General features: G+C 46.7%; 1 protein-coding gene and 1 long non-coding RNA gene across 5 annotated transcripts in view; one reads left to right on the forward strand and one right to left on the reverse strand.

The window, feature by feature from the left end:
• Window positions 1-27791, forward strand: part of CLIC6 (chloride intracellular channel 6) — an 86934-nt gene that overhangs the window by 7819 nt on the left and 51324 nt on the right. The window lies entirely within an intron of this gene.
• On the reverse strand, window positions 13251-24131 carry LOC132010335 (uncharacterized). Of its 2 annotated transcripts, none has more exons than XR_009402221.1 (3): window positions 24002-24131; window positions 23284-23447; window positions 13251-13702 (listed from the first exon to the last, which is right to left on the reverse strand). It is a non-coding gene; the product is annotated as an uncharacterized LOC132010335 (long non-coding RNA). The 2 variants fall into 2 exon arrangements; XR_009402222.1 differs by lacking the exon at window positions 13251-13702 and adding an exon at window positions 22484-22860.

Below are 27791 nucleotides of genomic sequence, written 5' to 3' on the forward strand. Positions count from 1 at the left end.
ACGAGATACACTGCCTCTGGCACAAAATTGGAGTTTTATTTAGCGAGGAAGAAGGGGAATGACTATTGCGTAAAGAATCAGCAGTGTCTATAACAGGGAAAAATATATAAGACACTATACATCTTATGCATATTGTTAGAAATGTTATTTTTCTGTGAAGTCCCTAATCTTGACTTAAGTGAGATTGAAATAAAACAGAGATTATAAATATAAAAACATACAATGCAATGCAACATAAGGGAAAGGAAGTCTTTTTCTACCCCTGACGTCCAGCCTTTCAGTTTTTCTTCCTGGAGACAGCCACTGAATATCTTTCCAGAGATATTCTGTGCATATGCAAGCTTATATGTAAATAATCTCACTGCATTAGTTATCTAACACTGTGTAATAAGTTACTCTAAGACTTAGTTATCTAAAACAACAAACATCTGTTATTCACAGTTTCTCTATGTCAGGAATTTGGAATCAGTTTAGTTGGGTAGTTTTGGCTCATGAGTTTGCAGTGGAGATGTTGGCAGGGCTGTGGTCTCATCTGAAGGCTTGGTTGGGGTGGTGGGGTGGCTGACTCACATGTCTGTTGGCAAGAAGTTCAGTTCCTCACCACTTGGGGCTCTCTTCCTGGGCTGCTTTGATGTGCTCACAACATGGTGTCTGGATTTCCCCAGAGCATGGGTCCAAGAGAGAAGAAACCACAACTGTCACTTTTAATCTTATTTTATTCATTAAGTCCAATACTTAAGAAGATCATAATTAAACTCCACATTTTAAAGGGAAAGTCAAATGATTTGTGGATGTATTTTTTAAAAATACCACACCCACCTTTTTTTTTTTTTCATAAAAAGTAGTACACTGGATATACATTGGGTTACATCTTGCTTTCTTTACTTAGTAAAGAAATAGTATATATTAGAAATCATTCTGTGTTAATACCTATAGTTCTATCAAATTCTTGTCAAAAATTTCATAGTTTTCTAGTAATGGGTATACTCTGTAGTCAGTTTCCCACAGGTGGATGTTTGGGTGGTTTCCACTTTTGTATCTTAAACCGTGCTATAGTGAATATCCCTCCACAGTTGTGTAATCACGTATGGTAGCTCAGTTTTTAGAAATGACATTAATACAGGAAAGGATGTGCCTGTTTAAGATTTTGATAATCTTTACCAAATTTCCTCTTCAGAGGTTTCACCACATAATGTCCTCCTGACACAATATGGAGGCCATGTTTATTTCCCCAACCTTCCCTACTCAGAATTTTCTCAAACTTTTTGAAGCTGAGAGGTGAAAAATGATACCCATTGTCATTTAATTCACATCTCTTTCAGTGTACTTTTAGAGCTCTAAAAACTATTGATACCATTTTTCCATGAGCAGCTTGCTTATGTCCTTTGCCCATTTTTCAAATCTACGTTTAGCTTTATTCTTCCTGATTTTTATATTAAAGAAATTAGACCATTGTCTGTCATGTGGGTTGGATATATTTTATGGGACTGTTTTGACTATTTGTACTGGAGTAATTCATCCTTTAAGTCTTAGTAACTTCTTGGAATTGATGCATAGGAAAACCAAGCAAAGGCTGTGACAGATCTCTTCAAATCTTCAACTTCATTTACTAGGATCTTTAAATGTTCTGTTTTATCTTCCATTCTATCACTTCTTGAGTCCTGAGGGATCAGATATTTCGAATCTTGCCTTTCTTCTTTTCTTTTTAATTAGCAGGTTACATTTTATCTAGCACATGCCCTTGGAAAACTACATTCTTTCTTACATGGTAAGAATTCCTATTCAAAACAAGGTTTAAAATATACAGATCGCAGGATCATTTCATGCCACACTGCTCCATGTGAATGGGTATGATACATCACTTTGATTGTGGCATGCCATCTACTGGGATGGACTTGAATCCCACAAATAAAAACCATAGTGAAAAAGAATCAAATGTCGTGCAGTGATATCAAAATATGGTTTCTGAGGTTGTCTCCTAGCCAGATGTTCTATTTATGCTCCCATCTGTTGAAAGAATTGACTAAAATTTATAGATAATGATGACAAATCCTAGTTGTAGACATCTAGTGAATTGTGGAAGACTACCCAGAGCTTATGTTTAATTAGTGGGAGGAACTGAAATACTCAAATACCAAAGATCATTCAGAGAGATACTTTGGAAGCATCTCAGAGCCCATAGCTCTATGGGCAAGAGTTGATATATACTTATTCAGTCTGCAAGGGTAAGTCTAATTTGATATGTGTGTGTATGAAATCATCAGATTAGAAATAGTTTCTTAGTCCAGATTTTTACTGGGTTTATGGACTCTACCCCCAACTCACTGTGTCTTCTCCCTTTGGGCTTGTTTGGCCACATGAACGTTGAGGCTCTTGCTGGGGTGGGGGAGTAAAAGTGGATTTTCTATCTTCCGAACTCCTGAGTGGTATTTTGGACCCAAGTGGCTATTTAAAGCAAATATTTATTGAGTGCCTGCCAAGTATCAGACATGGTGCCTGGGGCTGGTGTACAATAGCGACAAACAATGATGAACACAACCCTCACTTTTCTAGAGCTTTCGGCCTACAGAGTGACCCAGAAGGAAATGGCTAGAGTGCAGTTTGAGGAAGGGGAGCACGGTGAGGGGGTGGTTTGCTGGAATAGATGGGAGGTGTAGGATGGCAGAGTGCACAACGAGCCTGAAAGGGGGGAAGAGGATCTAGCCTGTAGATCTCTGACAGCCTGGGCTCTGCCCTTTTGCTGCAGTCCCTTCCCTTTGGAAGATTGTGCTGTGCACGATGGATGGGAAAGTGAATGAACAATGTACAGGTATGTCTACTGCATCAGGTAAAAAGAATTGGGTGGTCAGTTTTAATGATGCATTTTTTGCAGAATGTAAATTTTATAATCTCATAAATTCTTTCCATCTAAGTTAGCAATGCCTCATGCATCATCATATTGCATTCACAGACCTTGGCTTGAATCTGAACACAGTAACTGAACAGCTATTAAAGGTCCAAACATGTTGCACATTGTTTTTGGCTTTCTGTTTCTATGGTGGAGCTGTGGTAAGGAATACAGTAGAAGAATAAAAAATGGGGGAGGGAGACACAGGTCACTCAGTGGTGCTCAGCTGGTGGATGGGCCCATTTGAGGGGTTCAAGGCAGCTTCATGCACCTTTCTAGGGTCTCAGCAGTGTGGCTGGAAGGCTGGGCTCAGCTGGGATTGTCAGAGGGAGGACCTACACGAAGCCCCTCCAGCTGTTGGCCTCATGAAGGTCAGTGAACAAGGCAGAAGCTGCATAGCTTTTTATAGTGAAAACCACACAGCTCCAATGTTTGTCTCTAGATCCAGCTCTTTATTAACTTGAACTGGTTTAAGAACATTTTAGCAGTGTCTCAAAGCCATAGAGTTATGTCATTTATACCCAGTGATGAGCAGAATGGCGTCTCTGTGGCATTTTCTACAGCTAATGTCAATATGTGGAGAGCAATCGAGCAATCTTGTTTTATTGCTGCCATTTAGGACAGTCATAATATCGTGCTTAAAGTGGCAGTTAACAAAAAGTAAGTGTCCCTCATTTCTGATGTGTTAATGCCTCCGAGTTTTCTTCAGCATCGGATTCTCTGCAGAGTTAAATGACACAAAGAAGCCATTGAGTTGTTACCCAGAACTTTATCCAGTCCGAGACCGTGTGTGCGGACAGAGTCAAAGGCATTCCCGCCTGAGGCTCAAACAAAGGGAACCAAGTTGGGGTGGAGATTAAGTCGGTCCAAGAGTCGTCGAACTCACTGCCTCCCCGACCCAAAGGCACCCTCCAAAAGTGTTAATTTCCCTCATTTAGGAAGAAAGCCCCCGTCCCTGGATCTCCAAACCAATAATGCTTTTGTTCTGCGCAGCCTTTAAAGCCCGTGAGGCCTGCGATGTGCGGTGACTGTGATCTGAAGGGCCTTATCAGAACCCTTACAATGACCGCCTGCCCAGAGTCCTCTTCCCCCACCTGCTGTGGCCAGGGCTGGGGCTGGGGCACCCAGGCGTCTCTTCCTCCTGGACCGCAGCATCCTAAGCCCCCAACAAGGTTAGAAAAACACAAAGATAAAGCCTTGGGCAGAATGGGTCTGGGCTTTCTCCTCCCACAGGAGCTGGAGAGAGTCCTGCAGGCCAGAAGGCAGAATCGTCCAGCTTTGTAAATGGGGACCCAAGTCTAGTGTGTCTCTGGGACCACTCAGGCTCCCCACACTTGGAAACAAAAAGGGTCCCTGGGACGAGTCTCTACTTAATTGGCACGGAATTTCTTCTTCATAAGAATAAATGGCTGCTTTGTAGAGAGGACAGAGAAATGACTCTAGAAAGGGTACATGGAGTGACCCAGGTGTCAGCTTGAGGCCCTCCTTGCCCATGTGTTGTAATTACAGTAATTAAACAGTATTGACATTTGCTGTAGGAAATGCCGCAGAGACGCTGTCCTGCCCATCCTGGATATAAAAGACGTAACTCCACGGCTTTGAGGCACTGCTGAAATGTTCTTAAACCAGTTCAAGTTAGGCAAGAGCTGGGTCTAGACACAAATGTTTGGAGCATTTCCTCACACCCTGAAATCCCATGGATGGTGGGGTGGGTTAGAGGTGGCTGCAAGTTCTTTGACCCTGCTCCATTGAGAAATGGGGTCTCTGAGTCTCTCTCCTCTCTCCAAATCTGGCCAGACCCCTGTGACTGGCTGTACCCCAGGAGAATATGGTTCACTATAAAAGGATATGCAGCTTCTGCTTTGTTCACTGACCCTCTTGAGGCCACCAGCTGGAGGGGTTCCACGTAGGTGTTCTCTTTGACAACCCCAGCTGAGCCCAGCTGAGCCCAGCCTTCTGGCCATGCTGCCAAGACCCTAGACAAGTGCATGAAACTACCTTGAACCCCTCCGATGGGCCCATCCACCAGCTGAACACCACTGAGTGACCTTTGTCAATGCCACGTGGAACAGAAGGGTCACCTAGTTGAAGACCTTGTCCTGATTCCTGACTGATGAAATCGCGAGACATAAAAAAAGCAGCACTCCCTGCTACATTTGGGGTAATTCGTTACTTGGCAGTGGGTACCTGGGAGGTATGGCTTATGTCTCTTCTCAGTTGGTGAAATCTGGGTGGGTCGAAAGACAGGCCATGGTGAGAGGCATGGAGGGCTTTAAGGCCAGTCGAGGAGTAGGCAGGGCAAAGAATTAAGGCTCCCTGTGGCTGATTCCTCTGTTTGCTGCATGGATGTTTTTCCCTCTGCGGTCACTGTAGGGACTGGAATATTCTTAGCCATTCAAGAACGCAAACCACCAGGGTATATAAAAACAGGCTGCATTATTAAGCAGGCTTTCCAGAACAAGATGTTCTTTTGTTGTAATAATTCCTTGTGAGAATTTTACAAGGAAATAAGCTTTTCATGTCTGTGTAAAAGGTTCAGTTGGTATCAGGCCATATTATTAAATAAGGATTAAAAATAGCCCTGGAGTTTTTAAAGCATAATTCATATATGAGGATAAGTAGTAAGTTCCATTTTGTTCGTCGGTGTACTTCTTATGACTTGATCCCACCTACTGTGACGATGAATACTAACGTAGCTAAGCCTCTGGCTGGAATTTAAAGCTAAGAGCAGTTCAATTCAGTGATTAAGCTGGGTTGGGGGGCAGGACGGGGGTGGGTGGTGTGTCAATCACCTAATCCATCTAATAATACACTGATTGTCATGATAGTTGAAAAGAATAAATACTATACATAACTTGGGAATGTATTCAGGATGAAGGGGCTTTTTGAAAGGTTCAGATTATGTTTCAAAGTTTCAAGATCTAAAATATATTTCTTAGGATCTAAGTATAATGATGACTTACAATGTTCTTAAGTTCTAAGTGTATGGAAGAGTGAGAAGCACTTTTCAATATATATATATTTTCAAGGTATATATAAATATACATTTATTTTTATAACAAATATTTACTTTTAATATTATATTTGTTTTTATATAATTATATAATAAATATATTTATTTTCTATTACATTTATATATAATAAATACCTATTTATTATATAAATAAATAAATACATATTTATTTATTTTTTGCAGCCTGGAGTGAAGGACTTCTTAAGCACAATATATTAATAAAGTGCAGGCAACGGGCCTATCTCGCCACTTCCTTGGGGACGGGCAGCCTAAACCATTGGTTGGTTGGGCAAAGTCAATCTTGAAAGCGTTATCAATAGCGCAGGCTTGTATTTATTTGAGAAAAAAAAAAAAAAAAAACCACTCAGGAGTGCCTGGCTGGCTCAGTCGTTAAGGGTCTGCCTTTGGCTCAGGTTATGATCCCAGGGTCCTGGGGTTGAGCCCAGCATCCCGCACCCTGCTTGTTGGGGAGCCTGCTTCTCTCTCTCCCTCTCCCTCTGCTTGTGTTCCATCTCTTGCTGTCTGTCAAATAAATAAAATATTAAAACACACACACACACACACACACACACACACTCAATGCTTCTTTTCTAAACTAGGCCTTGCTGCACTTATGATATATATTTTAACTTCATGGGCTTTTAAGAAGCAGGACACATAATCTTTGTGTCATGGGATTTGCTAGTATAACAATAAACTACCAACAAAGATCCGAAAACGAGGGTCTTAATGGTCTTTCTCATCAATCCTCAGAGGTGTGGGGGGAGAGAGGCTCCGTTCCTTTGGCTCCGCTTCTGCAAGGAGCCTTACTTCTGTGCTAGGGTTTGTGGATCGCCGCGGTCCTCGCTGATCACCTTGCTGCCGCTAGATGGCAGAAGAGGGAAGGCACAAGCCAAGACGATGGGCCGGAAGGGTAGTTTCCTGGCCAGTTAGCCGTTCCCTCAGACTTGGGAAAAGTTAAAGACCAGAAACCTTGCAGATGGTCTCTACTGCACAGTAGTCATGGCGATGATACAGCTGGAATCTTTGCAGTCATTGGCCTCTTGCCTGCAAGCAGCTGATACAGCCCTTCCTATTGACCTTGGCAGTTACCTTGGCCCCGAAATCCTCGGTGATAGCAGGAGTCCAGCAGGGCAGGGTCTGGCTTTCTGCTCTGCTCCCCGTGGGCCCTCCTCCCCTCCCATCTGCAGGTGGCCTGCGCCCCCGCCCCACGTTGCATGGCTCCGTTCTCACCAAGAGGTGGGGGAAGGAAGTGCGGATTCTCCTTTGCTGTCACACGCCCTGCAGGATGACAGGAGATGGTGATGCTGAGCTCAGAAAAGCTTGCATGGAGCACTGGGTGTGGTGAAAAAATAATGAATACTGTTTTTCTGAAAATATATAAATTGATAGCTGTAATTAAAAAAAAAAAAAAAAGAAAGAAAAGCTTGCATGGAACATGCCGGCAGCAAAATCATCAGGCCCCAGCAAAGGGCTCGTCTTGTGAATGAGACTCAGTAATACTGGTTACCGTCAATTGAAGGGAGGCTGGAAAATAGAAATTCTGGCATTGGAGCCGGGATATCAGATTCTGAGGGCTGCAGGGTCAGAACCTCCCCCAAGGAAAGCAAGCAGCGTGCCTACTTCCCTTGCACCTTACAGATAAGGCGAAATGAGGGGAGAGCTTAGTGTGTTAGGGACTGGCGCTCTCTCTATCACATTTCTGTTGGTTTTCGCTCATGTTTGTCTCTGTCCCCCGCTGAAGAGGTTTATATATCTTTTAGAACACTATATCTTTCACAGGATACTCCTTCCCCAATTATGCAGTGGGTTGGGCATTTCTGTTCAAGTTGTTCCATTAGTTCCTGGCAAAGAAAATAATCTTCTGTTGTATCATTGTTTCTGTGGGAAAATCAGTCAATATATCAATTCACTCACATCATCTTTCCCAGGAATGAGGTTTCCTTTTTAAGAATGTCCTTCCCTCTAAAAGGTATCAGTGACTCTTATTTCAGTAACGGATTTTTTTTTTTTTTAAATGTGTAGTCCAGATTTTCAGAACTATAAGCCTGTGGTATACCCTATTCTGATGAATCAGGTTGATTAGCTATTCAAGGTTTGCAGAATATTATTAAGTTGTGACTTTCTGCACCAATAGCATCTGAATAAAAATGGAAAGAGTTAAAAATCCCCTGAAATTATTCAACTTATTCCTCAAGAATAATGTGTGAAATGAGTTTAGAGCTTTGGATTTCTCCTACACTACCCTTCGTAGGTGGAATTCTAGAATGTTCTCCCCACAATGGGTATCCAAAACTAGGTCGGAAGTAGGAGTCAAGGAAGCATTACTTCAGAAGCTGATCCTACCCTGATTGGGTCTCTTTTCTCTCCCCATTGCCACTGTCCACTAGACCTTGAGGATGTGTTGACAAATTAAAGACCCTGAATGCTTCTGTTCAGCACTGTGGTGGGTACTAACTGTCAATGTGGACATTGCTGCTGTAAACACTGAGGGTGCAGAAGCCCGTTTTTTTTTTTTTTTTAAGATTTTTATTTATTTATTTTTTTATTTGACAGACAGAGATTACAAGTAGGCAGAGAGGCAGGCGGAGAGAGAGAGGAGGAAGCAGGCTCCCCGCTGAGCAGAGAGCCTGATGCGGGCCTCGATCCCAGGACCCTGAGATCATGACCTGAGCCGAAGGCAGCGGCTCAACCCACTGAGCCACCCAGGCGCCCGCAGAAGCCCGTTTTGATTACTACATTTGTACCTTCGGGGTAAATACCCAGTAGTGCAATTGCTGGGTCATAGGGTAGCTCTATTCTCAACTGTTTGAGGAACCTCCATACTGTTTTCCAGAGTGGCTGCACCAGCTTGCATTCCCACTGGCAGTGTAAGAGGGGTTCCCTTTTCTCTGCCTTCTTGACAACATCTGCTGTTTTCTGAGTTGTTAATTTTAGCCATTCTGACAAGTGTGTGGTGGTATCTTATTGTGGTTTTGATTTGTATTTTCCTGATGCCGAGTGAGGTTGAGCACTTTTTTCATGTGTCTGTTGGCCATTTGTAGGTCTTTGACCAAATGTCTGTTTATGTGTTCTGCCCATTTCTTGATTAGATTATTTGTTCTTTGGGTGATGAGTTTGTTCTTTATAGATTTTGGATACTGGCCTTTTTATCTGATAAGACATTTGGAAATATCTTCTCCCATTTTGTAGGTTGTCTTTTGGTTTTGTTGACTTCTTCATTTGCTGTGCAAAAGCTTTTTATCCTGAAATCCCATAGCTCATTTTTGCCTCTGCTTCTCTTGCCTTTGGAGACATGTCTAGCAAGAAGTTGCTGTGGCCAAGGTCACAGAGGTTGCTGCCTGTGTTCTCCTCTAGGATTTGAATGGATTCCTCTCTCACATTTAGGTGTTTCATCCATTTTGAGTCTATTTTTGTGTATGGTGTAAGGAAATGGTCCAGTTTCCTTCTTCTGCCTGTGACTGTCCAGTTTTCCTTGGGGCACTTTTATAAAGTTGCCTTGTGAGGACAGGGGCGGGACAGCTCCAGGTGGTTCAGAGCAAGAGCAAAGTGCACACTCTGTAGTCGCTCCCTTGCCTGAGAGACCATGTTCCTGCACTCCCATCTCTCAAGTACTTGCCCTCCTTGTTTCTTCTGCGTGGGAGAGGGGAGCGCCGAGAGAATGGTCTCCATTGCTGGATTCTCCACCTCCACTTTGGTTTCCCACTCATCTAGTGGTCACGGTCAGACCCACTCTTGGGGAGAAGTTGTCAGTACTCAACACGCAACCCAACACTGGAGTGTTGCAGGAAGGCGGCTCTCTGCAGAGAAGCCCGAGTTAATTGGTGTTAGCAGGGATTTCGCTGAAGAGGAATGGTTTTCCTTTGGGGATTGGGAGGTGGTGCAAAATAAAACCAGAGAGCACTTCCAAGGTCTTTATGTTTCAAAGCACAGGGCTTGTATGGCGTCATCCATTCTGAGTATTATTTTTTATGATCATTTTCTGCCAATCCTCATTTCAGGGCCAATTTCTTCTATGGAAGGTGCTCTTGCAAGCTTCTCACTTGGTGCACTGAGGGGTCTGAAGTTCTTCCTTTTTATGAGAACTGTCGGGAGAGAGGATTGATGTTGGTGTCCCTCAGAGTTGCTCGGCACCACTCCAGGGGCACTAAACCCCCAGGATAGATGGGAGTATTGCTGTCCGTGGCCCTTTCTGGGGGTTGGGATTGTGGCTACTGGAGTTTGTTCTTTTGGCTTCACTTCCCTGGGTTTGGCAAAACCTTTCAGACTGGTCTATTTGTGGGCTGTGACGTTTCTCTAGTGCTTTCTGATTTCTGATTCACCTTCAGTGCAGCGTAAAATGATGCTTCTTGGTCTCCCTCTGCCCTCCAAACAGATGCCCGCATTCCCTTGGAGCAGCCACCCGGATTCTGGCTCTGCAGTCATGGGGCAAGCTTCTGCTTCCTTCTTCCTACAGAAGACTGTCCCCTTCTTTCCTATAAATGGATTACAGGACCTTGTCCTGGATTCTTGGGGGGGGGGGGCATCTGGACCCTTGCATGCTCCCAAAGGACAGATCTGGGGGCTGGAGCAGGGCAAGGGGCTTCTCTGATCCTGCTCAAGCTTACAGAGCATGGGGTGGAACATGCCTGGATGTCCGGGTGCCCAGGATCAACCTCTGGTTGATGGGTGGCATCCCCCCGAATCACAGCCAGATCATCTTCTCATTCTGTAGTCCTCCTGAAGGGGCAAGCATTTGTCTTTCCCTGTATAGTTCATGAGCTAGAGACACACTAGTTTGCAGTATCTGCAAGTTATTCTCTGCAAATAGGAGGATTTTGTTGTCTCCCTTTCTGAATTCCAGTTTTCCAAGCCTTACTTTGGCTTTCAACATAAAACCAAAATATAGCAATTCTTTCTTTCTTTTTTTTTTTTTTTTAAGATTTTATTTATTTACTTGAGACAGGGAGAGGGATTGAGAGACCATGAGCCGGGAGAGAGGGGAGAAGGAGAAGCAGATTCCTTGCTGACCAGGGAGCCCAACTTGAGGCTCAATCCCAGGACCCCGGGATCATGACTTGAGCCAATGGCAGACGCTTAACAGACTGAGCCACCCAGGCGTCCCGAAATACAGCAATTCTTAAGGAACTGGACTTGCCTAGTTTGGATTTAGGACATACATGAACATCTTTAGAAAAGCCCAGCCTCTCCTCTTGTGTCTGCGTGTCTGTCTCCATGGGACAGATGAAGTGACTCATCACCCTGACATCGGATTTCTGTAGCCACAGTATGGTTTGCAACAAATTAGGGACATCGGTTTCCTGCCCGCTGACCATAACTGCCCCTTTTTAAAAACAGGAGGCTTGGAAGGGTTTGCTCCTTGACGGGTTTGTGGACAACTCTGTGAAGCTGATCTCTGGGGTCATTGTCTTTTTTGAGCTAAAGAGTCAGGGTTAGGGAATCCTGAAATAGTAGAGGCCCCTCCTTCTCTTTTCCCAGGGGTGAGGGTGGGGAAGGAGTTACAATATTTGCCCAAAAAAGCATGTGGCACAGAAAAGACTTCCTTATAATAAAGCCAGGGCGTTAGCCATGGCCTTGGCCAGCCCCTTTGGTGTTTCTGCTTGTCTGGAGAGCAGCTGATCCCCTTGGCCTGAGGCCACCTGCCTTCCCTGTTGCATGGGTCAGGCCGGGGCATAGAATATAGTCCTAGGGACGAATAAAGCCTCCAGATAATTCTGTAATGTCTGAGTCCCCAAATCTCCCTGTTTAAATTGTGAATAACTGCTGATCGGTACTGCGCGTCTCTCTTCCCTGACAGAGAACTTCCAAGTTTGGCACATTTATTTTCCATAATCTAGGAACCCCTGAGCTTGTAAGGAACTCATCAGAGTCTGCAAGGAAAGGCAAAATAAAATCTAATCGTTACAACTGGAGTCCTTACCTTCTCAAGCATAGTTCTGCTAGAATATTGTCATTTTACTAAATACTGCATATATATATATATATATATTTTTTTTTTTTCGGACTCTGATTTTCTTGCTTTTGAAGCTTAAACCAACGCTCCCTAATTTATACCTGATAGGATTTTGTGTCTTCCTGGTTGGTTCTTCTGTCTCCTGTCACTGATGCAAAATGGTAGGCTGGTTAGAGTCCAAAGGTTGTAAGGCCTGAGATTTCTGTTTAGTAACGCAGGCTTACCTGCAGTGGGAAAACAGGGTGAGTTGGGGAAAATTAGCAAGTTGAAGGTGCTCAGGTTTTTTATTAACCAGGGAGATACAGGACAAAGTTTACTACATTTGCATTTAAATAAAAAAATACCGTTCCCTTATATCATTGATCTGGCCTGGGGTCCCATAGTGTGTTGTGCAATCACCTTTCTCCTTGGCAAGAAGTTGTGTTTTGTGCTGGGAGCTGTTCCTTTGTTTGCTATTCTTTCTTTCTTTCTTTTTTTTTTAAACGATTTTATTTATTTATTTATTTGACAGAGAAAGATCATAAATAGACAGAGAGGCAGACGGGGGGGGGGGGGGGGGGGGGGGGCCCGGGGGGGGGGGGGGGGGGGGGGGGGGGGGAGGGAAGCAGGCTCCCTGCTGAGCAGAGAGCCTGATGTGGGGCTCAATCCCAGGACCCTGGGATCATGACCTGAGCTGAAAGCAGAGGCTTAACCCACTGAGCCACCCAGGTGCCCTCTTTGTTTGCTATTCTTGTCGAAGTGCAAAAGTCATTCAGGGATAATCCATTATTCCATTAGGCAAGACAACTGCAGGAGACTCAGTTGGTCTAATGCCTAGAAACGGCTCTGTTCTATTTGTCCTACCTGGTACCTGTGGTTGCTGTTTCAGTATACCAGATTTTTTTTTTCTTTCAATTATGTAAGTATCATTGAGGCCCAATGTTTTATTAGTTTCAGGTGCACAACATAGCGATTGGACAAATCTATACATTATGTGGTACTCATCACGCTAAATGGAGTCTCCACCTTTCCCCATATCTTATTACAATATTATTGACTATATTCCTTACACTGAGCTTTTCATCTCTGTGACTTATTTATTTCATAACTGGAAGCTTGTACCGCTTAATCCCTTCACCTATTTCGCCACTACTCTGTACTTAAAAGTGAGTTTTGTTTGTTCTCTTATTTATTTTATTTTATTTTATTTTATTTTATTTTATTTTTTAGATTCTACCCATAGACAAAACTATGTGGTATTTGCCTTTCTGTGTCTGACTTATTTTACTTAGCATTCTACCCTCTAGTTCCATCCACGTTGTCACAAATGACAAGATTTCATTCATATTTTTTTTAGATCTTATTTGTTTATTTGACAGACAGAGATCACAAGTAGGCAGAGAGGCGGGGGGGGGGGCAAGCAGGCTCCCCGCAGAGCAGAGAGCCCAATGCGGGGCTCGATCCCAGGACCCTGAGATCATGACCTGAGCCGAAGGCAGAGGCTTTAACCCACTGAGCCACCCAGGTGCCCCCAAGATTTCATTCTTTTATGGCCAGGTAATATGCCATGATAGTATACCAAATGATTTAATATGAAATTTTGAATATCCTACTACAGCTATAGCTGTAGTAATTAATAGGGCTTCTCAAAAGTGCCTCGAACCTTTTGGAAGGAGATCGGACAAGCATAGCTTTACAAAATGACATTTAATAAACAAGACAAGAGCGTTGATCTGGTTTTGCCACTTGAGCAAACACCTGTAGGAAGGTGCAGAAAGGGTCATCCAAGGGGACATTTTCATGTTGTGTACGAGGAGATGGACAGCGTCAGTTTGTGGGAAGGTTGGCGGTTACTGGGGCCGGTGTCCTCCTGGGAAAGAGAAGAATAACAGCGACCACTTACCTTAACAGACCATGACTGTTTTTCTAGATGATTCTCTGAGTTGCAGGCCTTCATGGAAGGCTGGTATGGGCATCTTTAGCCGGCTGGACTCTTACAGATGTCGCGACTCACACTGTCCCGGTGAACTTTGCCTTCCACCTGAAAAGGTAACCCCAAAGCTTCTGGTTTCTGCCAAATATTAAAAGGAAAGCATCTTCAATCCACATTCATCCTAAACCTGTATTTCAAGAATATCCTTAAGATATTTCTGATTCCCTGGTTAGTTCAGTCTGAACAAAAAGTTCTACAGAATTCCTAGTCCTCTTCCGTGTCCCGATCAATAGAACTTTCCTACGTTGGTCATGGAAACCAACCTAAGAGTCTTTGAGGCACTAAACTTCCTTCTTTGTATATAGATGGTTCTAGGCCTTTGGCTTCCTTAAAACTTATAAACATTACAAAGAAAAATAAAGAGAAAGCAAGGACCTCTTTTGTTTTTCAGGAAGCTACAGGTTTCTAATGACTTTTGCAAAAGAGCTACAGAATTCTGAGCAAAATGAGAAACCTGAATCTGGACACTTCTAGAGATAATTAGATTTTTTTTTTTCATGTTCTCTTCTGCCCAGCAAAGGGAGTGATCCTGCTTTCCCGCGCACTGTACTGCCTCCCTCCTCTCTCAATTGTACTTCAGTGAAAACTGAGAAATAATTTGCAAGTCATAAACTGCTGTTTTCCTAACATGAACAAAGTACGCACAGCTGATCTCAAATCAGGATGCCTTTTAAAAGCCGCATTGTTCAGGTCCCAGTTGCGCCTGGGATCTGGTTGTGGCAGTGCTAGGACAAAGAGAGACAAGGCCCTCTTTGGTGGTTTTAACGTGGGGTCTAAAAGGGCGCCCAAAGGTAGGAAGACCAGTGCATTGTCGTTTATTCAGGACTTTACTGGTTTCAAAATCGAAAATCTAGGTAGCAGGAAACCCCTGAGGCCCTGGCAAATCAGGAAGGGAAAGCCTCCTGCAGGCGCTAAGAAAGGAACTTGGGAAATTCTCCCCCAGAACCTAGTTAGGGCTGAAGTGGTAAAAAGAAGGTGGGAAGTCTGAATGTGCATCTCAGGACCACTAGGGGGCGCCATCAGCCCCTTGATGTCGTTCCACAGTTTGATGCTCTAAGGGCCTTTTGAAAAGGCAGGTTCTAAAAACTACAGTAAGGATCCAAGATTGTAAGGGGCACAATGTCCTTGGGCGGGGTGGGGGGGGGGTGCTCCTTATCCTCTAGATGTGATGATCTGTGACTGTGACCAGTTAGAGTTTTGGCTGTATGAATCCTCAAATTGGGTTTTACCAAATAAAAAATTGGGCAAAGACAATAGCCATGTGAGTCCCATTGGAAAGAAAGCTACCTTTGGGGCTGGTCATCACAGGCGGTGACCCCAAAGGTGACATGGAGGAACAAGCAAGAGTCCCCACCATTCAGGTCAAAGTGCTCACAAGTCCATATAGAGTTGCTGTGGTCCTGGCTTGGGTGAACGTGGACCTTCTTCAGATGGTAGCCTTACTTGTCCTCCTCAGTGCCTGTGGCCATCACGCAAATCCCTGGCAAATGAGAGGAGTGGCTCCATGCAGGAAGTTTTTGGACTAAGGCTGAGTGCCATTTGCTTCAGGATTTGTTCCTCGCCATGACTGATCAGTTGGTTGATCCGCTGAGCTGTCTTAAGAAGAGGTTTAGCATTCTCATAGGGAACCACTAACTATTCATTCCTACTGATGTAACCAATTACCCCAAAACTTGATGGTATAAAACAACTGAAATTTATTATCTCAGAAGCTTGACCTGAGTCTTCCTGGGCCAAAACTAAAGTATGAGCAGGCAGGGCTCTGTCTCTTTCTGGAGACTCTGGGGAAAATCCAGATTTCTGCCTTTGCCTGCTGCTGGAGACCATCTGCATTCTTGGCTCATGGCCCCTTTCCTCCATCTTTGAAGCCAGCAGTGTTCATCTCTCTGGTCATTATTCCCTCCTTATAAATCTTTGCAGACCAGTCACATACCATAGCTTTCAAGGATCCATGTGATCAGATTAGGCCCACCTGGTAATCCAGGATCACCTGTCTATCTGGAACCCATAGCATTGATCACACTGCATAGCTCTTTCCACCAGAGAAGGTAACACAACATGTGGACATCCCCAGGAGCCATTATTCTGCTTTCCGTGCACCAGTAAGTCATCTTCAAGCTTGGGTTTCGCCCTCTGCTCATCACCCCAGGCCACGGCCAGAATGAGTTGTGTTAAGAGTAGACCTACTTAGGAAGTTGGTTGGTGGGTACTTTCCTGTCTGCTTCTGAGGTTGTCCTCCTGGTCCTTAACCAATGCCTTCTCAGACTCTCCAGGGAGAAGAGCAAGTCTGAACATCCTTGGGCTGCAGCAGGAAATGGTCTTGCTTGGAGCTTAGGGCTCTCTGTGGGTTTTTTAGTGAAGCCTGTTCATGGCCAAGATCAGGCATTTGTTGTTGTGTGTTTTTTTTTTTTAATTAACATATAATGTATCATTTGTTTCAGGGGTACAGATCTGTGATTCATCAGTCTTACAAAATTCACAGCGCTCACCATAGCACATGCCCTCCCCAATGTCCATCCCCAGCCACCCCATCCCTCCCACCCCCTCCCCTCCAGCAACCCTCGGTTTGTTTCCGGAGGTTGAGTCTCTTATAGTTTGTCTTCCTCTCTGGTTTCATCTTGTTTCATTTTTCCCTCCCTTCTCCTATGATCCTCTGTCTTATTTCTCAAATTCCTCATAGCAGGGAGATCATATGAAGATTGTCTTTCTCTGACTGACTTATTTTGCTTAGCTTAATACCCTCTAGTTCCATCCATGTTATTGCAAACAGGCATTTGGTTTTATCTGCCTTAAGAAAATTCCAAATCCAAACTCCCTTGGCCACGTGGCATGGGACAGGCTACATGGTCTGTGTTGGAGTGAATCCTAGTGGATCGACAGGATCTTTCAAGGGGCCCTTTGGCTTTGCCTGCCCTGCTGGAAGACGAGGTGGGACTGTCTGCTAAGGGTCATGGCTTTGCAGGACTCCCTAGTTTCTGTCGGCAGATGTCAGCTCTGGATAGGGGCAGGGGGTTTTGGTGTTAATTGGGCAGAAGGGCTGTTTGTGTTGTAGTTGTGGGGATGGGGGCACAATGTCAAACTCATTGTCACCTTGAGTTATGGCAAGAGTTTCTTAGAGAGAGAACAGAATGTGTGGCACATGGCCAGAGGCCCCCCAGCCCACCGGCCGCCAAAGATGTTCCCAGGATTGTCAAATGTCTTCTCCCTACTGCCCCCACCCCTGCCCCACAGGACGTGCATTTTCAGTAGCCTTCACCCAGATCCATTTTCTGTCCCAAGCACTGTTTGTCCTTTGCGCCTGGTTCTAAAATGCACCTTTTAATTATTATGGATTCCCCAAGCTACCTCCAATCCTTACTGAAAAGAGATGGGCTAAAACCAAGAGGTAGACCTTTGCTCCGAGGAAGAACCTTGCTGGAGTTCTATGTAAACATAGGCCGGTGTCCAGAGTAGGCTGAAGAGGATCAACTTTGGCCAGCTCCTGGGTTCCAACCCTGCTGGGTGACCTTGGGCAAGTTACTCTACCTCTCTGTGTCTTAGTTTTCTCACCTGTAAATGGTGCTAGTAATAGTGCTTGCATCTAATGGGGTTGCTGTCAGGATTGAGTTGATCGAAGTGTTTAGAACAGTGGGTGGTAGAGTATATAAGTGCTGTGTCTTAGTTGTCCTCCTCTTCACTGTTTTACCACATAGCTCTTCCATTTGCAATGGCACTGGCAAGAGAACTGGGATCTGTTATCCTCTTAAGGACCCAGGTGAATTATTCCTAGAAGATTTACTTGTCTTCTTGTTGGATTGGCAGGTGGGAGATAAAATAAGGTAGCACTTCCCAATCAGTACTCAGCTATCAACTCCAAATTCCTGTGAGGCAAACTTTCTCCCCAGTGGTTTCTGAAGCCGGGGATACTCGCAAGGTTTTCCTACTTCACTGGGATGGAGGTTCTTGCTGTTCCTTTTAACCCCAGGGGTAATAGGGAGGATCCAAGAGAAATTGTGGCCCTTGTTGAGAGTGACATAGGGGTTCCCAAATGAGGAGATCCTGATTTCTGGCCCCATTTCTGTGGTCCCCTGGGGTCTAGAGGGTCCATTACACCCAGAGCTGGGCGATTCTGGGGTAGGTTTGCCACCTGGACCCCACCACTGGTTTTTAACTGCTTCTCTTTCTCAAAGGCTTCCCTAACAACTCAGAGGGGGAAAGCTGGCTGTGCATAACTTGGGGAGATTGCCAGGCTAGTCGTAATTCCCACCTCCTTCCCAGACCTCTGAGACCTTACCCTCTGTTTATCTGTCTGCTTTCCCAGGGAGCTGATAGGGTTGAGCATTCAAGGTATCAGCTACCTAATCAGTGCATTATACTAATCTATGCTGATGTTCTGGTTAGAGAGGAGCAAAGCCCTGTTTCTAGGTAGTCTAGGAGGACATTTACATGTTTTTCCTCCCCTAAAAAGTAAGGCTCTCATCTGGGCAGACAGCACGGTGACCAGATGTTCCAGTTTGCCCAGCGCCTGGGGGAGGAGGATGCAAAATTTCCAGCTTTAAAATCAGGACCGTCCTGGGAAACCAGAGTAATTTGTTCCCCAGAGATGGTCATTTTGGGTGGGTGGGGAAAGAACCCTCAGGACAGGCAGGCTGGGGGGATACCTGAGGACAGATGAGGCTGACCACGAGGCTGGGTGTGGTGGATGGTCTCCTTGGGGAGAAGGTGGAGTTTTGCTGACTTTAAAGGAACTGTACATGATGAAGAGTTGCTAGAACTTTGCAAGACAAATCCTCACGCTATGAGGATTTTAAAGAATTATATTTTATTTATTTAATTTTTATTTATTTTATTTATTGATTTTATTTTATTTATATTTTATTTATTTAATTGAGAGAGAGGGAGAGAGAGCAAGAGAGAACACTAATGTGGTGAGGGGCAGAGGGAAAAGCAGACTAGCTGCTGAGCAGGGAACCTGACGTGGGGCTCAATCCTGGGACTCTGGGATCATGACCTGAGCCAAAGGCAGCCACCTAACTGACTGAGCCATCTAGGCGCCCCCTCACCAGGCGAGTTTTTGTAAAGTGACTTCCATAGGTGCAGCTTAGTGCTGTGGACACTGTCAGGGGAGTTAGGTAGGAGATGGACATGTTACAGACACTAGAAGGGAGCAGTCATCCACCTGTCCTGCTCAGAAGGCTGACACAATCCACTATGAAGATATGCAACCAACAGGAAACAATTAATAAACAATTTGGTGCTAAGCCAGACAGAGCCATCTGCATTGCAAGCAGAATTCAGCCAAGGGCAAAAGCAATGCCCAGCAGTCAGCCACAGAAAGGGATCCAGAATGGGAGCGAACACCTACAGGTTGGGAGGCAACAGTTAGATGGTTTCGAGGTGGACAAATGGTATTGTAGGAGGGTGACATGGGACAATTAAGGACACAGCAGTTGGTCAGTGAGAACAGTATTTGGGGAGAGTGAATGGGTTAACTGGCCTATGTTACAGAGTGGAAAGCTTCATCCTTGAGAACAAAACAGCCAGTTATGTCACCAGGAAAATGGGTAAATTGGGGAACAGCAGAGGGATTGAAATTTGGGATGTGCAAACCATGGCAAACGGGTAGGTAAGTTCTTAGTGCAAAGGAGAGGAACATTACGTTAGAGAGAAAAAGGAGGGACTTGCAAGGGGCTGCTTTGAATGAAAGTCTGTTGGAGAAGAGAGTTTGAGGAGGTTGATGGTTTTTCATTGGCTGAGTTGTGGCAGTTTCTCATTGGCTGGGCCGTTGCCCGGTGAAGAGAAAATCTTCCTTCCTCCTGTTGGGGTAGCAAAGTTGGCTTCTTCCTGTTGGAAGATGCAGGGGGCGCTTCTTTCTGTTGTGTCCGCAATGGAGTTGGTTGGGCAGGAGAACGCTAAATGAGGTTTCCCTCATTCAGTTTCACAGGGCAACAGATGATTAAATGTTTCTGGGTGTCAGGGATTGTCCTCCATAACATCTAATGAATTCTTGCCCAGTGGGGTGGGGTGCATACTGTTACCCTATGTTGTAAATGAGGACATCAGGGTTCTGAAGGTGAGGTACTTTGCCTTGGTCACACTGCAGGGACTCTAGCAGTGTCATTTTAATTTGCTTTCGAACAACATTCCAGCTGAATGACCTAAGATCTAAGGAAAATGGTATCTTATCTGGGTGGTCCAAGATATAGAAAAGATCAGAGGAGTTAGCAACCCTAGGCTGGGAGCCGCAGCAGGAGGCTGTTGCAGGAATTTGGGTGGGAGGCTGAGACCTTTGCTGTGCTGGGGACAGACTAATGTTCAGGTAAAGGAGAGGAAAGACTCTGGCTTCTGTCTTGAGGACCTAGAAAGCAGCTGGGACCATTAACTGGATCCCGTTTGGGAGAATGAGAGAAATCTTTATTCACCCAATCCTGTCTGTGTCTTTGGGCAAGTTACTTAGCTTCCCTGAGCCTCAGTTTTCTCCATCTGTACAATGGGAATAGTTCTAAGGTGTCCTTCAAGATTTTGAGAGGATTAAATCTGATTAAGGGCTGTCATTGGTTTAGAAACATATTTAAAATCAGAGCAGGTATTCAGGGACTCTTTGTTCTTCCCAGTTTTGAAAAATCATCTTAAAAATTGCTGATTTTTGGAGGGCATTTCCTTCAAAAAACATTCTCATTCGACAAGAAAGGGATTGGCCAATTTGTTTCTCTCCTGCTTTGCTAAAATAACCTTCTTTCATGGGGTTCTTGGGTGGCTCAGTCGTTAAGTGTCTGCCTTCGGCTCAGGTCATGATCCTAGGGGTCCTGGGATGGAGCCCCACATTGGGTTTCCTGCTCAAACGAGAAGCCTGCTTCTCTCTCTCCCATTCCCCCTGCTTGTGCTCCTTTTCTCTCTGTGTCTGTCATTGTCAAATAAATAAATAAAATCTTTAAAAAAAAATAAGCTTTCTTCATGTGGATATGCAGGTCTGGTGTGTAGACAGACCTTCGAATCCTGATGGAGACTCTTCCATAATGTGGAATTCACTCTGCCCTGTGACAGTGGACACGAGAGAGTGCAGAACTGCTCAGGGTCCCTTAGACTTAGCATGGCAAAAGTCAGAGAGGAGATCCATTTTCACTTTCCAGCAGGGGCCTTTGGTGCCATTTCTTGAGAAGAAAGCAGTCCCCTTGGGCTTTTCAGCCCTGCCATCAGTTAAGGTGCGCACAGAGGTCCACATGCTCTTTCCCCAAGAGGTTGGTGCAACCACTCCCAGACATGAAGGCCAGCCCAGGCCCTGCCTTTTTTGCCTCCTGGCTGAAGATGTGTTTGCTTTTGCAATTAAGAAAATGACCTGAGTTGTTAATTTTCGCTTGGAATAGGTATAGGAGGCGTTACTTTTGGGAGGGGGGGCAATCTGTGGCTTTTTAAGGACTGTACAGTCTGGCACAAAAATCACACTAATTGAGCCTTGTTAAAAAGTTCCCTCAATTCCATAATTGTCCGTTCTGGGACGCTCCCATTTGGTGGAGTAATGATGTTGTTGCTGCCAGTGTTAATGACACTAATAGCCTTTTTTGGGTGCCCCGGAGACCCAGGTGTATCACACCAAGATCCTGCAAGGCGTAGGTCTCCTTATCCTGTTTTTAAAATGGAGAAACTGAGGCTCAGGGACAACCTGTGAACTGCCCGAGGTCGCACACTAGTCCCTAGCAGGGCCAGAGTTCGCACCGGCTCTCCCTGGCTCCAGGCGCTGTGCTCATTCCGGCTGAGCACTCTGCCTCAATATAGAAACTTCCATTTATCAGGCAAATGGAAAGAATCCTACATTTTTAAAACATTTACAGAATTAGTCAAAATCAGGAAGTCTCAGAACTACTTAAATATTGCATTTCAGGTCGCGCCATTAGAGCAAGAGGCTTGGGGAAGATTTTACAGCTCGTAACTCGGGCCTTCCCCTCCCCCACCCTGCTCTCCCTCTGCCCCCCCCCTCCTCATCTCCGGCCCACCCCTGTTAGCTGTTCCTCTCCATGGGAGATATCTTAGTAGGAAGAATTTGGAGCTCCTGAAAGGGAAAAGTTCATGGACGTTGGCCCAGAAAAGAAAGAGGGGGGAGGGGCTGTGAGGCACTTTCTGAAGCCAGCCCGGATTCACGGGTACAGAAGCCGCAGGACTCAGGCCTCCGGTCATCTCCCCGAGTGCCAGGAACTCTCCCAGGCCCGGCGGTAGTGGCCCCAATGAATGAAGATGGGTCCCCGCCCCCCGCCCCCCCCCCCCCCCCGCTTCGAGGGTTAGAGCTATCCTAGTTCTCCCACCTGCTTCTAAATGGGAGCCAGAAGAGACCCGGGAGGAGGGCCCCCACCTTTCTTCTCCTCGGGTTGGGACATTCTCCCCAGCCCCGACCTGCACCAAATGGTGGGTGCAGAGGCAGGGTGGATGCAGCCTGGGCAGCACAGAGAGCAGTCAGTGCTCCCACATTTCTCTGTCACAAGCCCTGAGGATTCCAGGCGCCACACGTCGGTGGTTGATAACGGTCAGGTCCTCAGGTACCATGCAAGGTGTCCATCAGACCCCAGAGTCAGGCGGTCCATGCACTGAGCCTGTGTGTGCAGAGGGAGGGAGCCCAAGCCTCTGTGGAGACATGCAGTCAGTGTAGACACACGGAACTTGGGAGAGGGCTGGGCGTATGGCCTGAAGGCTAAGCGCTCTGTGTCAGCCTTGCCGTGCACGTCTGATGGCCAGTTCCCAAGTGTGTGAGGCCATCATGCTTCCGGCAAAGGACACTGGAGGAATTCGGGGAAGTTCGTGGGTGGGACTTGAGGGAGGGAGTCATCGCCTGTCTGGTTGGCTCTGACTTTCTCTTTGGCGGGCACAGAATTTCTCTCTGTCCAGCCTTCCATGGGGTCAGCGGCCAACAGAGGAGAGTCCTGGCCCCTCCCGTCGACCACACTGGTCTTCTCAGAGGAGAAGCGGCTCTGGTGGCTGCGTGGCCTTCCATGTCACACTCCGCCTTCTGCCTCCTGCCTCCCCTGGTCAGCTACTGTTCGTGTTCTGGCCCAAGTGCCTCCAGCACGCTGGAAACAGGACAGCCTGTCATTACTCACTGATTTTCTCCCAATCTCTGTGATGCAGCCAAATGAGCTGTTCGCCCCCACGTCCCTCCTGGTTTCCTGCAAGGACTGGAATACTTCCCTGCACACGGGGTGCTGTCTGACCCCCTGGGATGAAAGCCAGCTATCAGAAAAGGGACTACGAGAATATTCCTGATTTATTGCCTCCTCTTTATCTTCCCTCTGCCCACCCCAGTTGTCTTTCATTTTACATTTGGGTAGAGGAGGGGAAAAGTGCTTACTTTATAGAACGGGTTTAACCTTTGGACCCCATAGAATTTTCTAGAAAGAAGGTAGAGCCAAGTAGTTGGAGAATCAGGGTGGTGGGTGTGTGGCCTGCTCTGGAGGAAAGGAGAGGGAGGGGTGCTGAGGAGCTGCCAAAAATACCTCGATGGGGGTCGTCACCCCAATGTCAGGTCTGGACCGGGGTCCCAGGAGTCCATTTGGTCCCTCAAAGGCAGTGGCAGGGCAGGAACATTTTAGTGGAAGCCTGGGGCGTGGGAGGTGCCCCTTCCCTCTAACCGCAGTGCAGAGCTGGAGAGGTGGTCTGCCTGAAGCAAAAAACAGTGAAAGGAAATTTGAAAAAAAAATTTTTTTTTTTTCAAAAATTTCTTTCCCCCCACAGATTCTAAATGGCACGAATATGCAAAGGGCAAGTGGGAGAGGCTCTAGTTTGCCGACCTCTAGGGTGTGACACGGGGACCCTTCTGCCTCGGGCCTGGGGGACTCTGTGCAGGGGACGTGGGGGCAGGCCAGAAAGGCAGCTTCTTCTCAAGTCCGCAGCTGCCCTCTGTGGCAAAAGGAATGTCCCGGAACGTGTCAGAGGCATTCCTGTTTTCCTTTTTGAGAATTACCATCACAGGCCCTCAGAACTGTTGAATCTGAAAGGCAGACACAGGATTCTGGGTTATCCAAGCGTCTGGGACTTCACTGGAAACAAGACACTCCGCGCTCTTCAACTGCTTCATCTGATTTTATCAGAAATGTGTACAAAAATCCCCCCCCCCCGCCCCCACCGTGGGCTGAGAAGCTCCGCTGAGAAATTTTAGCCCAGGGTGTAATTAGCCCAGGAGAATTATCAGCAACGGAAAATAAAACCTGGTACCATAAAACGTCTCAATTAGGGCGACGGTGTCAGTTAGTCACTCCTCCTGTCCGCGTATTTATCCCATCATCTCCGGGGCTCCGTGAACCTGACCTGGACCGGCCCCTCCCGGGTGTTGCGCAATCCCGGGCCGCCGGGCCGCCTCGCTCCGCCCTCGTCCCTGCCCGCGCGTCCTAGCCCTGAAAACACATTCAAGTAATCAAGTTGGGCAGCAAGGCGTCCTCGGCGGCCCCCCCCCCCCCCCGGCCCCCCCCCCCCCCCCCCCCCCCGCCATGTGCAGGAGACCAAGACAGGGAAGTGTGTTCAGAGCCATTTGAGAGGAGGCGACAGCGCGCATGTAAAGCTTGTTGGCAGCCCGGCGCCGGGCGCATTCCGGAGGACCGACTCACTCTGGGACTCACTCTGGAAAGCGCAGGACAGTCCCCAGCCCGCTAGCGCCGCTGGCACGCGACGGTGCTGCTTTGGGGCCACATGGGGGCGGTGCGGAGGGCAGTCGTGACTTTCATCCCTGCCTTCCGAGCTCCGCGCGCGGCGCCCTGCGCCACCCTCCCGCCACCTGTCTGTCTCCGGTCGTCCCTGTTCCAGAAAGGAGCCTGTTCCCCAGTGTCCGTGTCTGCAGGGCTGGGGGGCGGGGCAGGTGTTACTGGGAGGGGACGTGTGGCTCCTAACCCCCACCCCGGAGATGGCAGACCCGCACGGGCCCCGCGGGATTTGGCCGCATTCGGGGGGGGGGGGTTCCGACAGGGGTCCCCGAGGCTGCAGAGGCGAGGGGGCAGGAGAACGGAACACTTGCCCCGCGCCGCGGAGCTTACCTAAGGCCTGACTGTGCTTAGTGTAACCACTAGAAAAATAAGAGGTTTGGAAGCGGCGAGCAAGTCAGGACTGGCCCAAGTATGCGGCTTTCGGTCCCTGCGCTTTCCGAGCCCCGCCCCCCGCTTGGCTCGATTCTGCCCCATCCTGCCGCGGTTCAGAAAGGACCCGGACTTAGAGGGGTCCTTGCAGCCAGGCACCCGGAGTTTTATGTAACTCAACTCTGCTCTTCATGCTCCACAACGGAGAGAGGAGGAGCCTGGGCAGCCTTCGGAATGGCCAGGAGCCGGTGGATCCTGGGGCAGGGAACAGCTTCTGGAGGCCAAGCAGGATGCTGTTTCGGGGCCCATCTGCAAGGGAGTTGTACTGCCCACTCGGTGGGGTGGGGGGTCCTGCCTGCCCACCTCTCCTCTCCAACCCTCCAGCTCCCAGAGGCTTCAGAGTCCAGCTGGGGGAATCCTCAGCCCTTTTCCCCTGCTGGGTCGACAGGCCAGCACCTGCCCCTGGGGGGAGGGAGAGTTGGAGGGCTGGAGAGGGTAGGCTGTGCTGCGAGGGCCTGGAGCTTCCCGGACTCTGAACCCAGCCCTCTAAGTCTGTGGGTGCCTCTTTATGCGCATGAAGTCCACCTTCATGGGTCTCCGGCCACCAGCATGGTGTCACCTTGGAAGAGCTTGTTAAAAATTCATATTCTGGGGTGCCTGGGTGGCTCAGTGGTTTAAGCCTCTGCCTTCAGCTCAGGTCATGATCTCAGGGTCCTGGGATCGAGCCCCACATTGGGCTCTCTGCTCAGCGGGGAGCCTGCTTTCCCCTCTCTCTCTGCCTGCCTCTCTGCCTACTTGTGATCTCTGTATATCAAATAAATAAATAAAAATCTTAAAAAAATTCATATTCTTGGGCCCCAAGCAAAACTTACTGAACCCAACTCTCTGTGATGTTTTAATTCATTGTTTTACTTTTTTATTTTTTAATTAATTAATTAATTAATTAATTAATTAATTTTTAAGTGAGTCATGCAGTAAAGTAACCCAAATGTAATGCCTGCCACTTGAATATACCTATGTAGCCATCATGGAGATCAAGATCTAGAACATTTCTGCTACCAAGAAGCCTCCTTCCCATTCTTCCCAGATAATACCCGACTTTCTAGGGACCACTGTTCTTCGGACTTTCATGAACCAGAGGAGTTTGCCTGTGTCTGAACTCCCATGAGTCTGGTTTCTTTCTCTTAACAACCACCTGTTGGGAATTCATCCACATTGTTACCTATAGTAAATAGCTAATTTTTTTTCCCATTGTGATGTAGCGCCCTATTGTATGAATGGACTACAGCGTATCTCCTTTTCTATGCCTGATGATAGCTGGGCTGTTTCCTGGTCTTGACTATTGTGCCAGAGCTACTAAGAACATTCCTATGAGTGTCTCTAGTGTTCCTTAGCATTTCCTTTTGTCAGGCATGGAATTGCCATGTTGTAGGGCTTATTTTTTCTTATTTTTTAAGTTTAATTTTATTATGTTAGCCACCATACAGTACATCATTAATTTTTGATGCAGTGTTCCACAGTTCATGGTTTGCGTATGACACCCAGTGCTCCAGGCAATCCCTGCCCTCCTTAATACCTACCTTTATATCTTAATACCTCCTCCCCGCTTCTCCTTTAAAACCCTCATTTTGTTTCTTGGAGTCCATGGTCTCTCAGGGTTCGTCTCCCCCTCCAATTTCCCTCCCTTCATTTTCCCTTTCCTTCTCCTTGTGTCTTCCACGCTATTCCTTATGCTCCAGAGATAAGCGAAACCATATGATAATTGACTTTCTCTGTTTGATTTATTTCCCTTAGCCTAATCTCGCCATAGAGTTTATGTTTAACTTTGGTAGATGACTGCTAAACAGTTCTCCAGAGGACTTGTGCCGTTTGCTCTCTGACCAGCGGCGAATGGCAGTTCAGCTGCTCTGCATTCTTGTCAACACTTGGTACTGTCAGACCTTTTTACTGTAGCTGTTCGGGGAGGTGTGCCGTGGGATCTCTTTGTGGCTGTAATTTGCACTGGCCTCCTGCCTACAGATTTTAGGAACATTTTCATGAGCTTGTTGGCCATTTGGATGTGTCTTTTGTAAAAAGTCTGATCAAGTCTTTTGAAAACTGGGAGTCTCTTGCCCTCTTAATTTCTAGGACATCTTATTATTTTTTTTAATTTTCATTTTTTTGTTTGTTCCTGGTGGGCTTTATATTAACATATAATGTATTATTTGTTTCAGGGGTACAGGTCTGTGAATCATCAGTCCTACACAATTCGCAGCACTCGCCATAGCATGTTAGGACATCTTATTATTAACGGCCCCTCCAGGGGTGCCTGGGTGGCTCAGTCACTAAACATCTGCCTTTGGCTCTGGTCATAGTCCTGGGGGTCCTCGGATCTAGCCCTGCATCTGGCTCTCTGCTTGGCGGGAAGCCTGCCTCTCCCTCTCTCACTCCCCTGCTTGTGTTCCCTCTCTTGCTGTGCCTTTCTCTCTGTCAAATAAATAAATAAAATCTGAAAAAAAAAAAAAAAAAGAAAGAAAAAGAAAAAAGAAGAAAAAAACCCAGTCCCTTCAGGTGACTTAAGGACACCATCTCTCTGAAGGTCCTGTTTTCTTGGCATCCGTTTTAGCCTTTCTTCAGTTCCCAAGCCAGCAGCTTGCTTCCTGTCTCGTGTATTGTGAGGCAGGTCTCAGATGCGGTTCTGTCCTGTGCCGCTTCTCTTAACCATAGGCAGTAGGGTTAACTGTGGCTGTGTTTCTGTCACCGAGGTCTGGCTGGGGGTGGGGCTTGCCGTCTGGAGATATGAAGAGCATGTCAAAGCCCCCTTCTTGCCTTTCCAGCAGCATCTTATTGGGCCACGGGCTTGTCAGAGGCCTGAGGCTTGGGAGAAAGGTGGCAGGAGAAAGAAGCATCTGGGAACACCTTTTCTTGCCCTTGATCCTACTGCTCCATTTCCAAGGGCA

This window comes from Mustela nigripes, chromosome 2 (assembly GCF_022355385.1).
Source record: "Mustela nigripes isolate SB6536 chromosome 2, MUSNIG.SB6536, whole genome shotgun sequence".
Taxonomy (NCBI): domain Eukaryota; kingdom Metazoa; phylum Chordata; class Mammalia; order Carnivora; family Mustelidae; genus Mustela; species Mustela nigripes.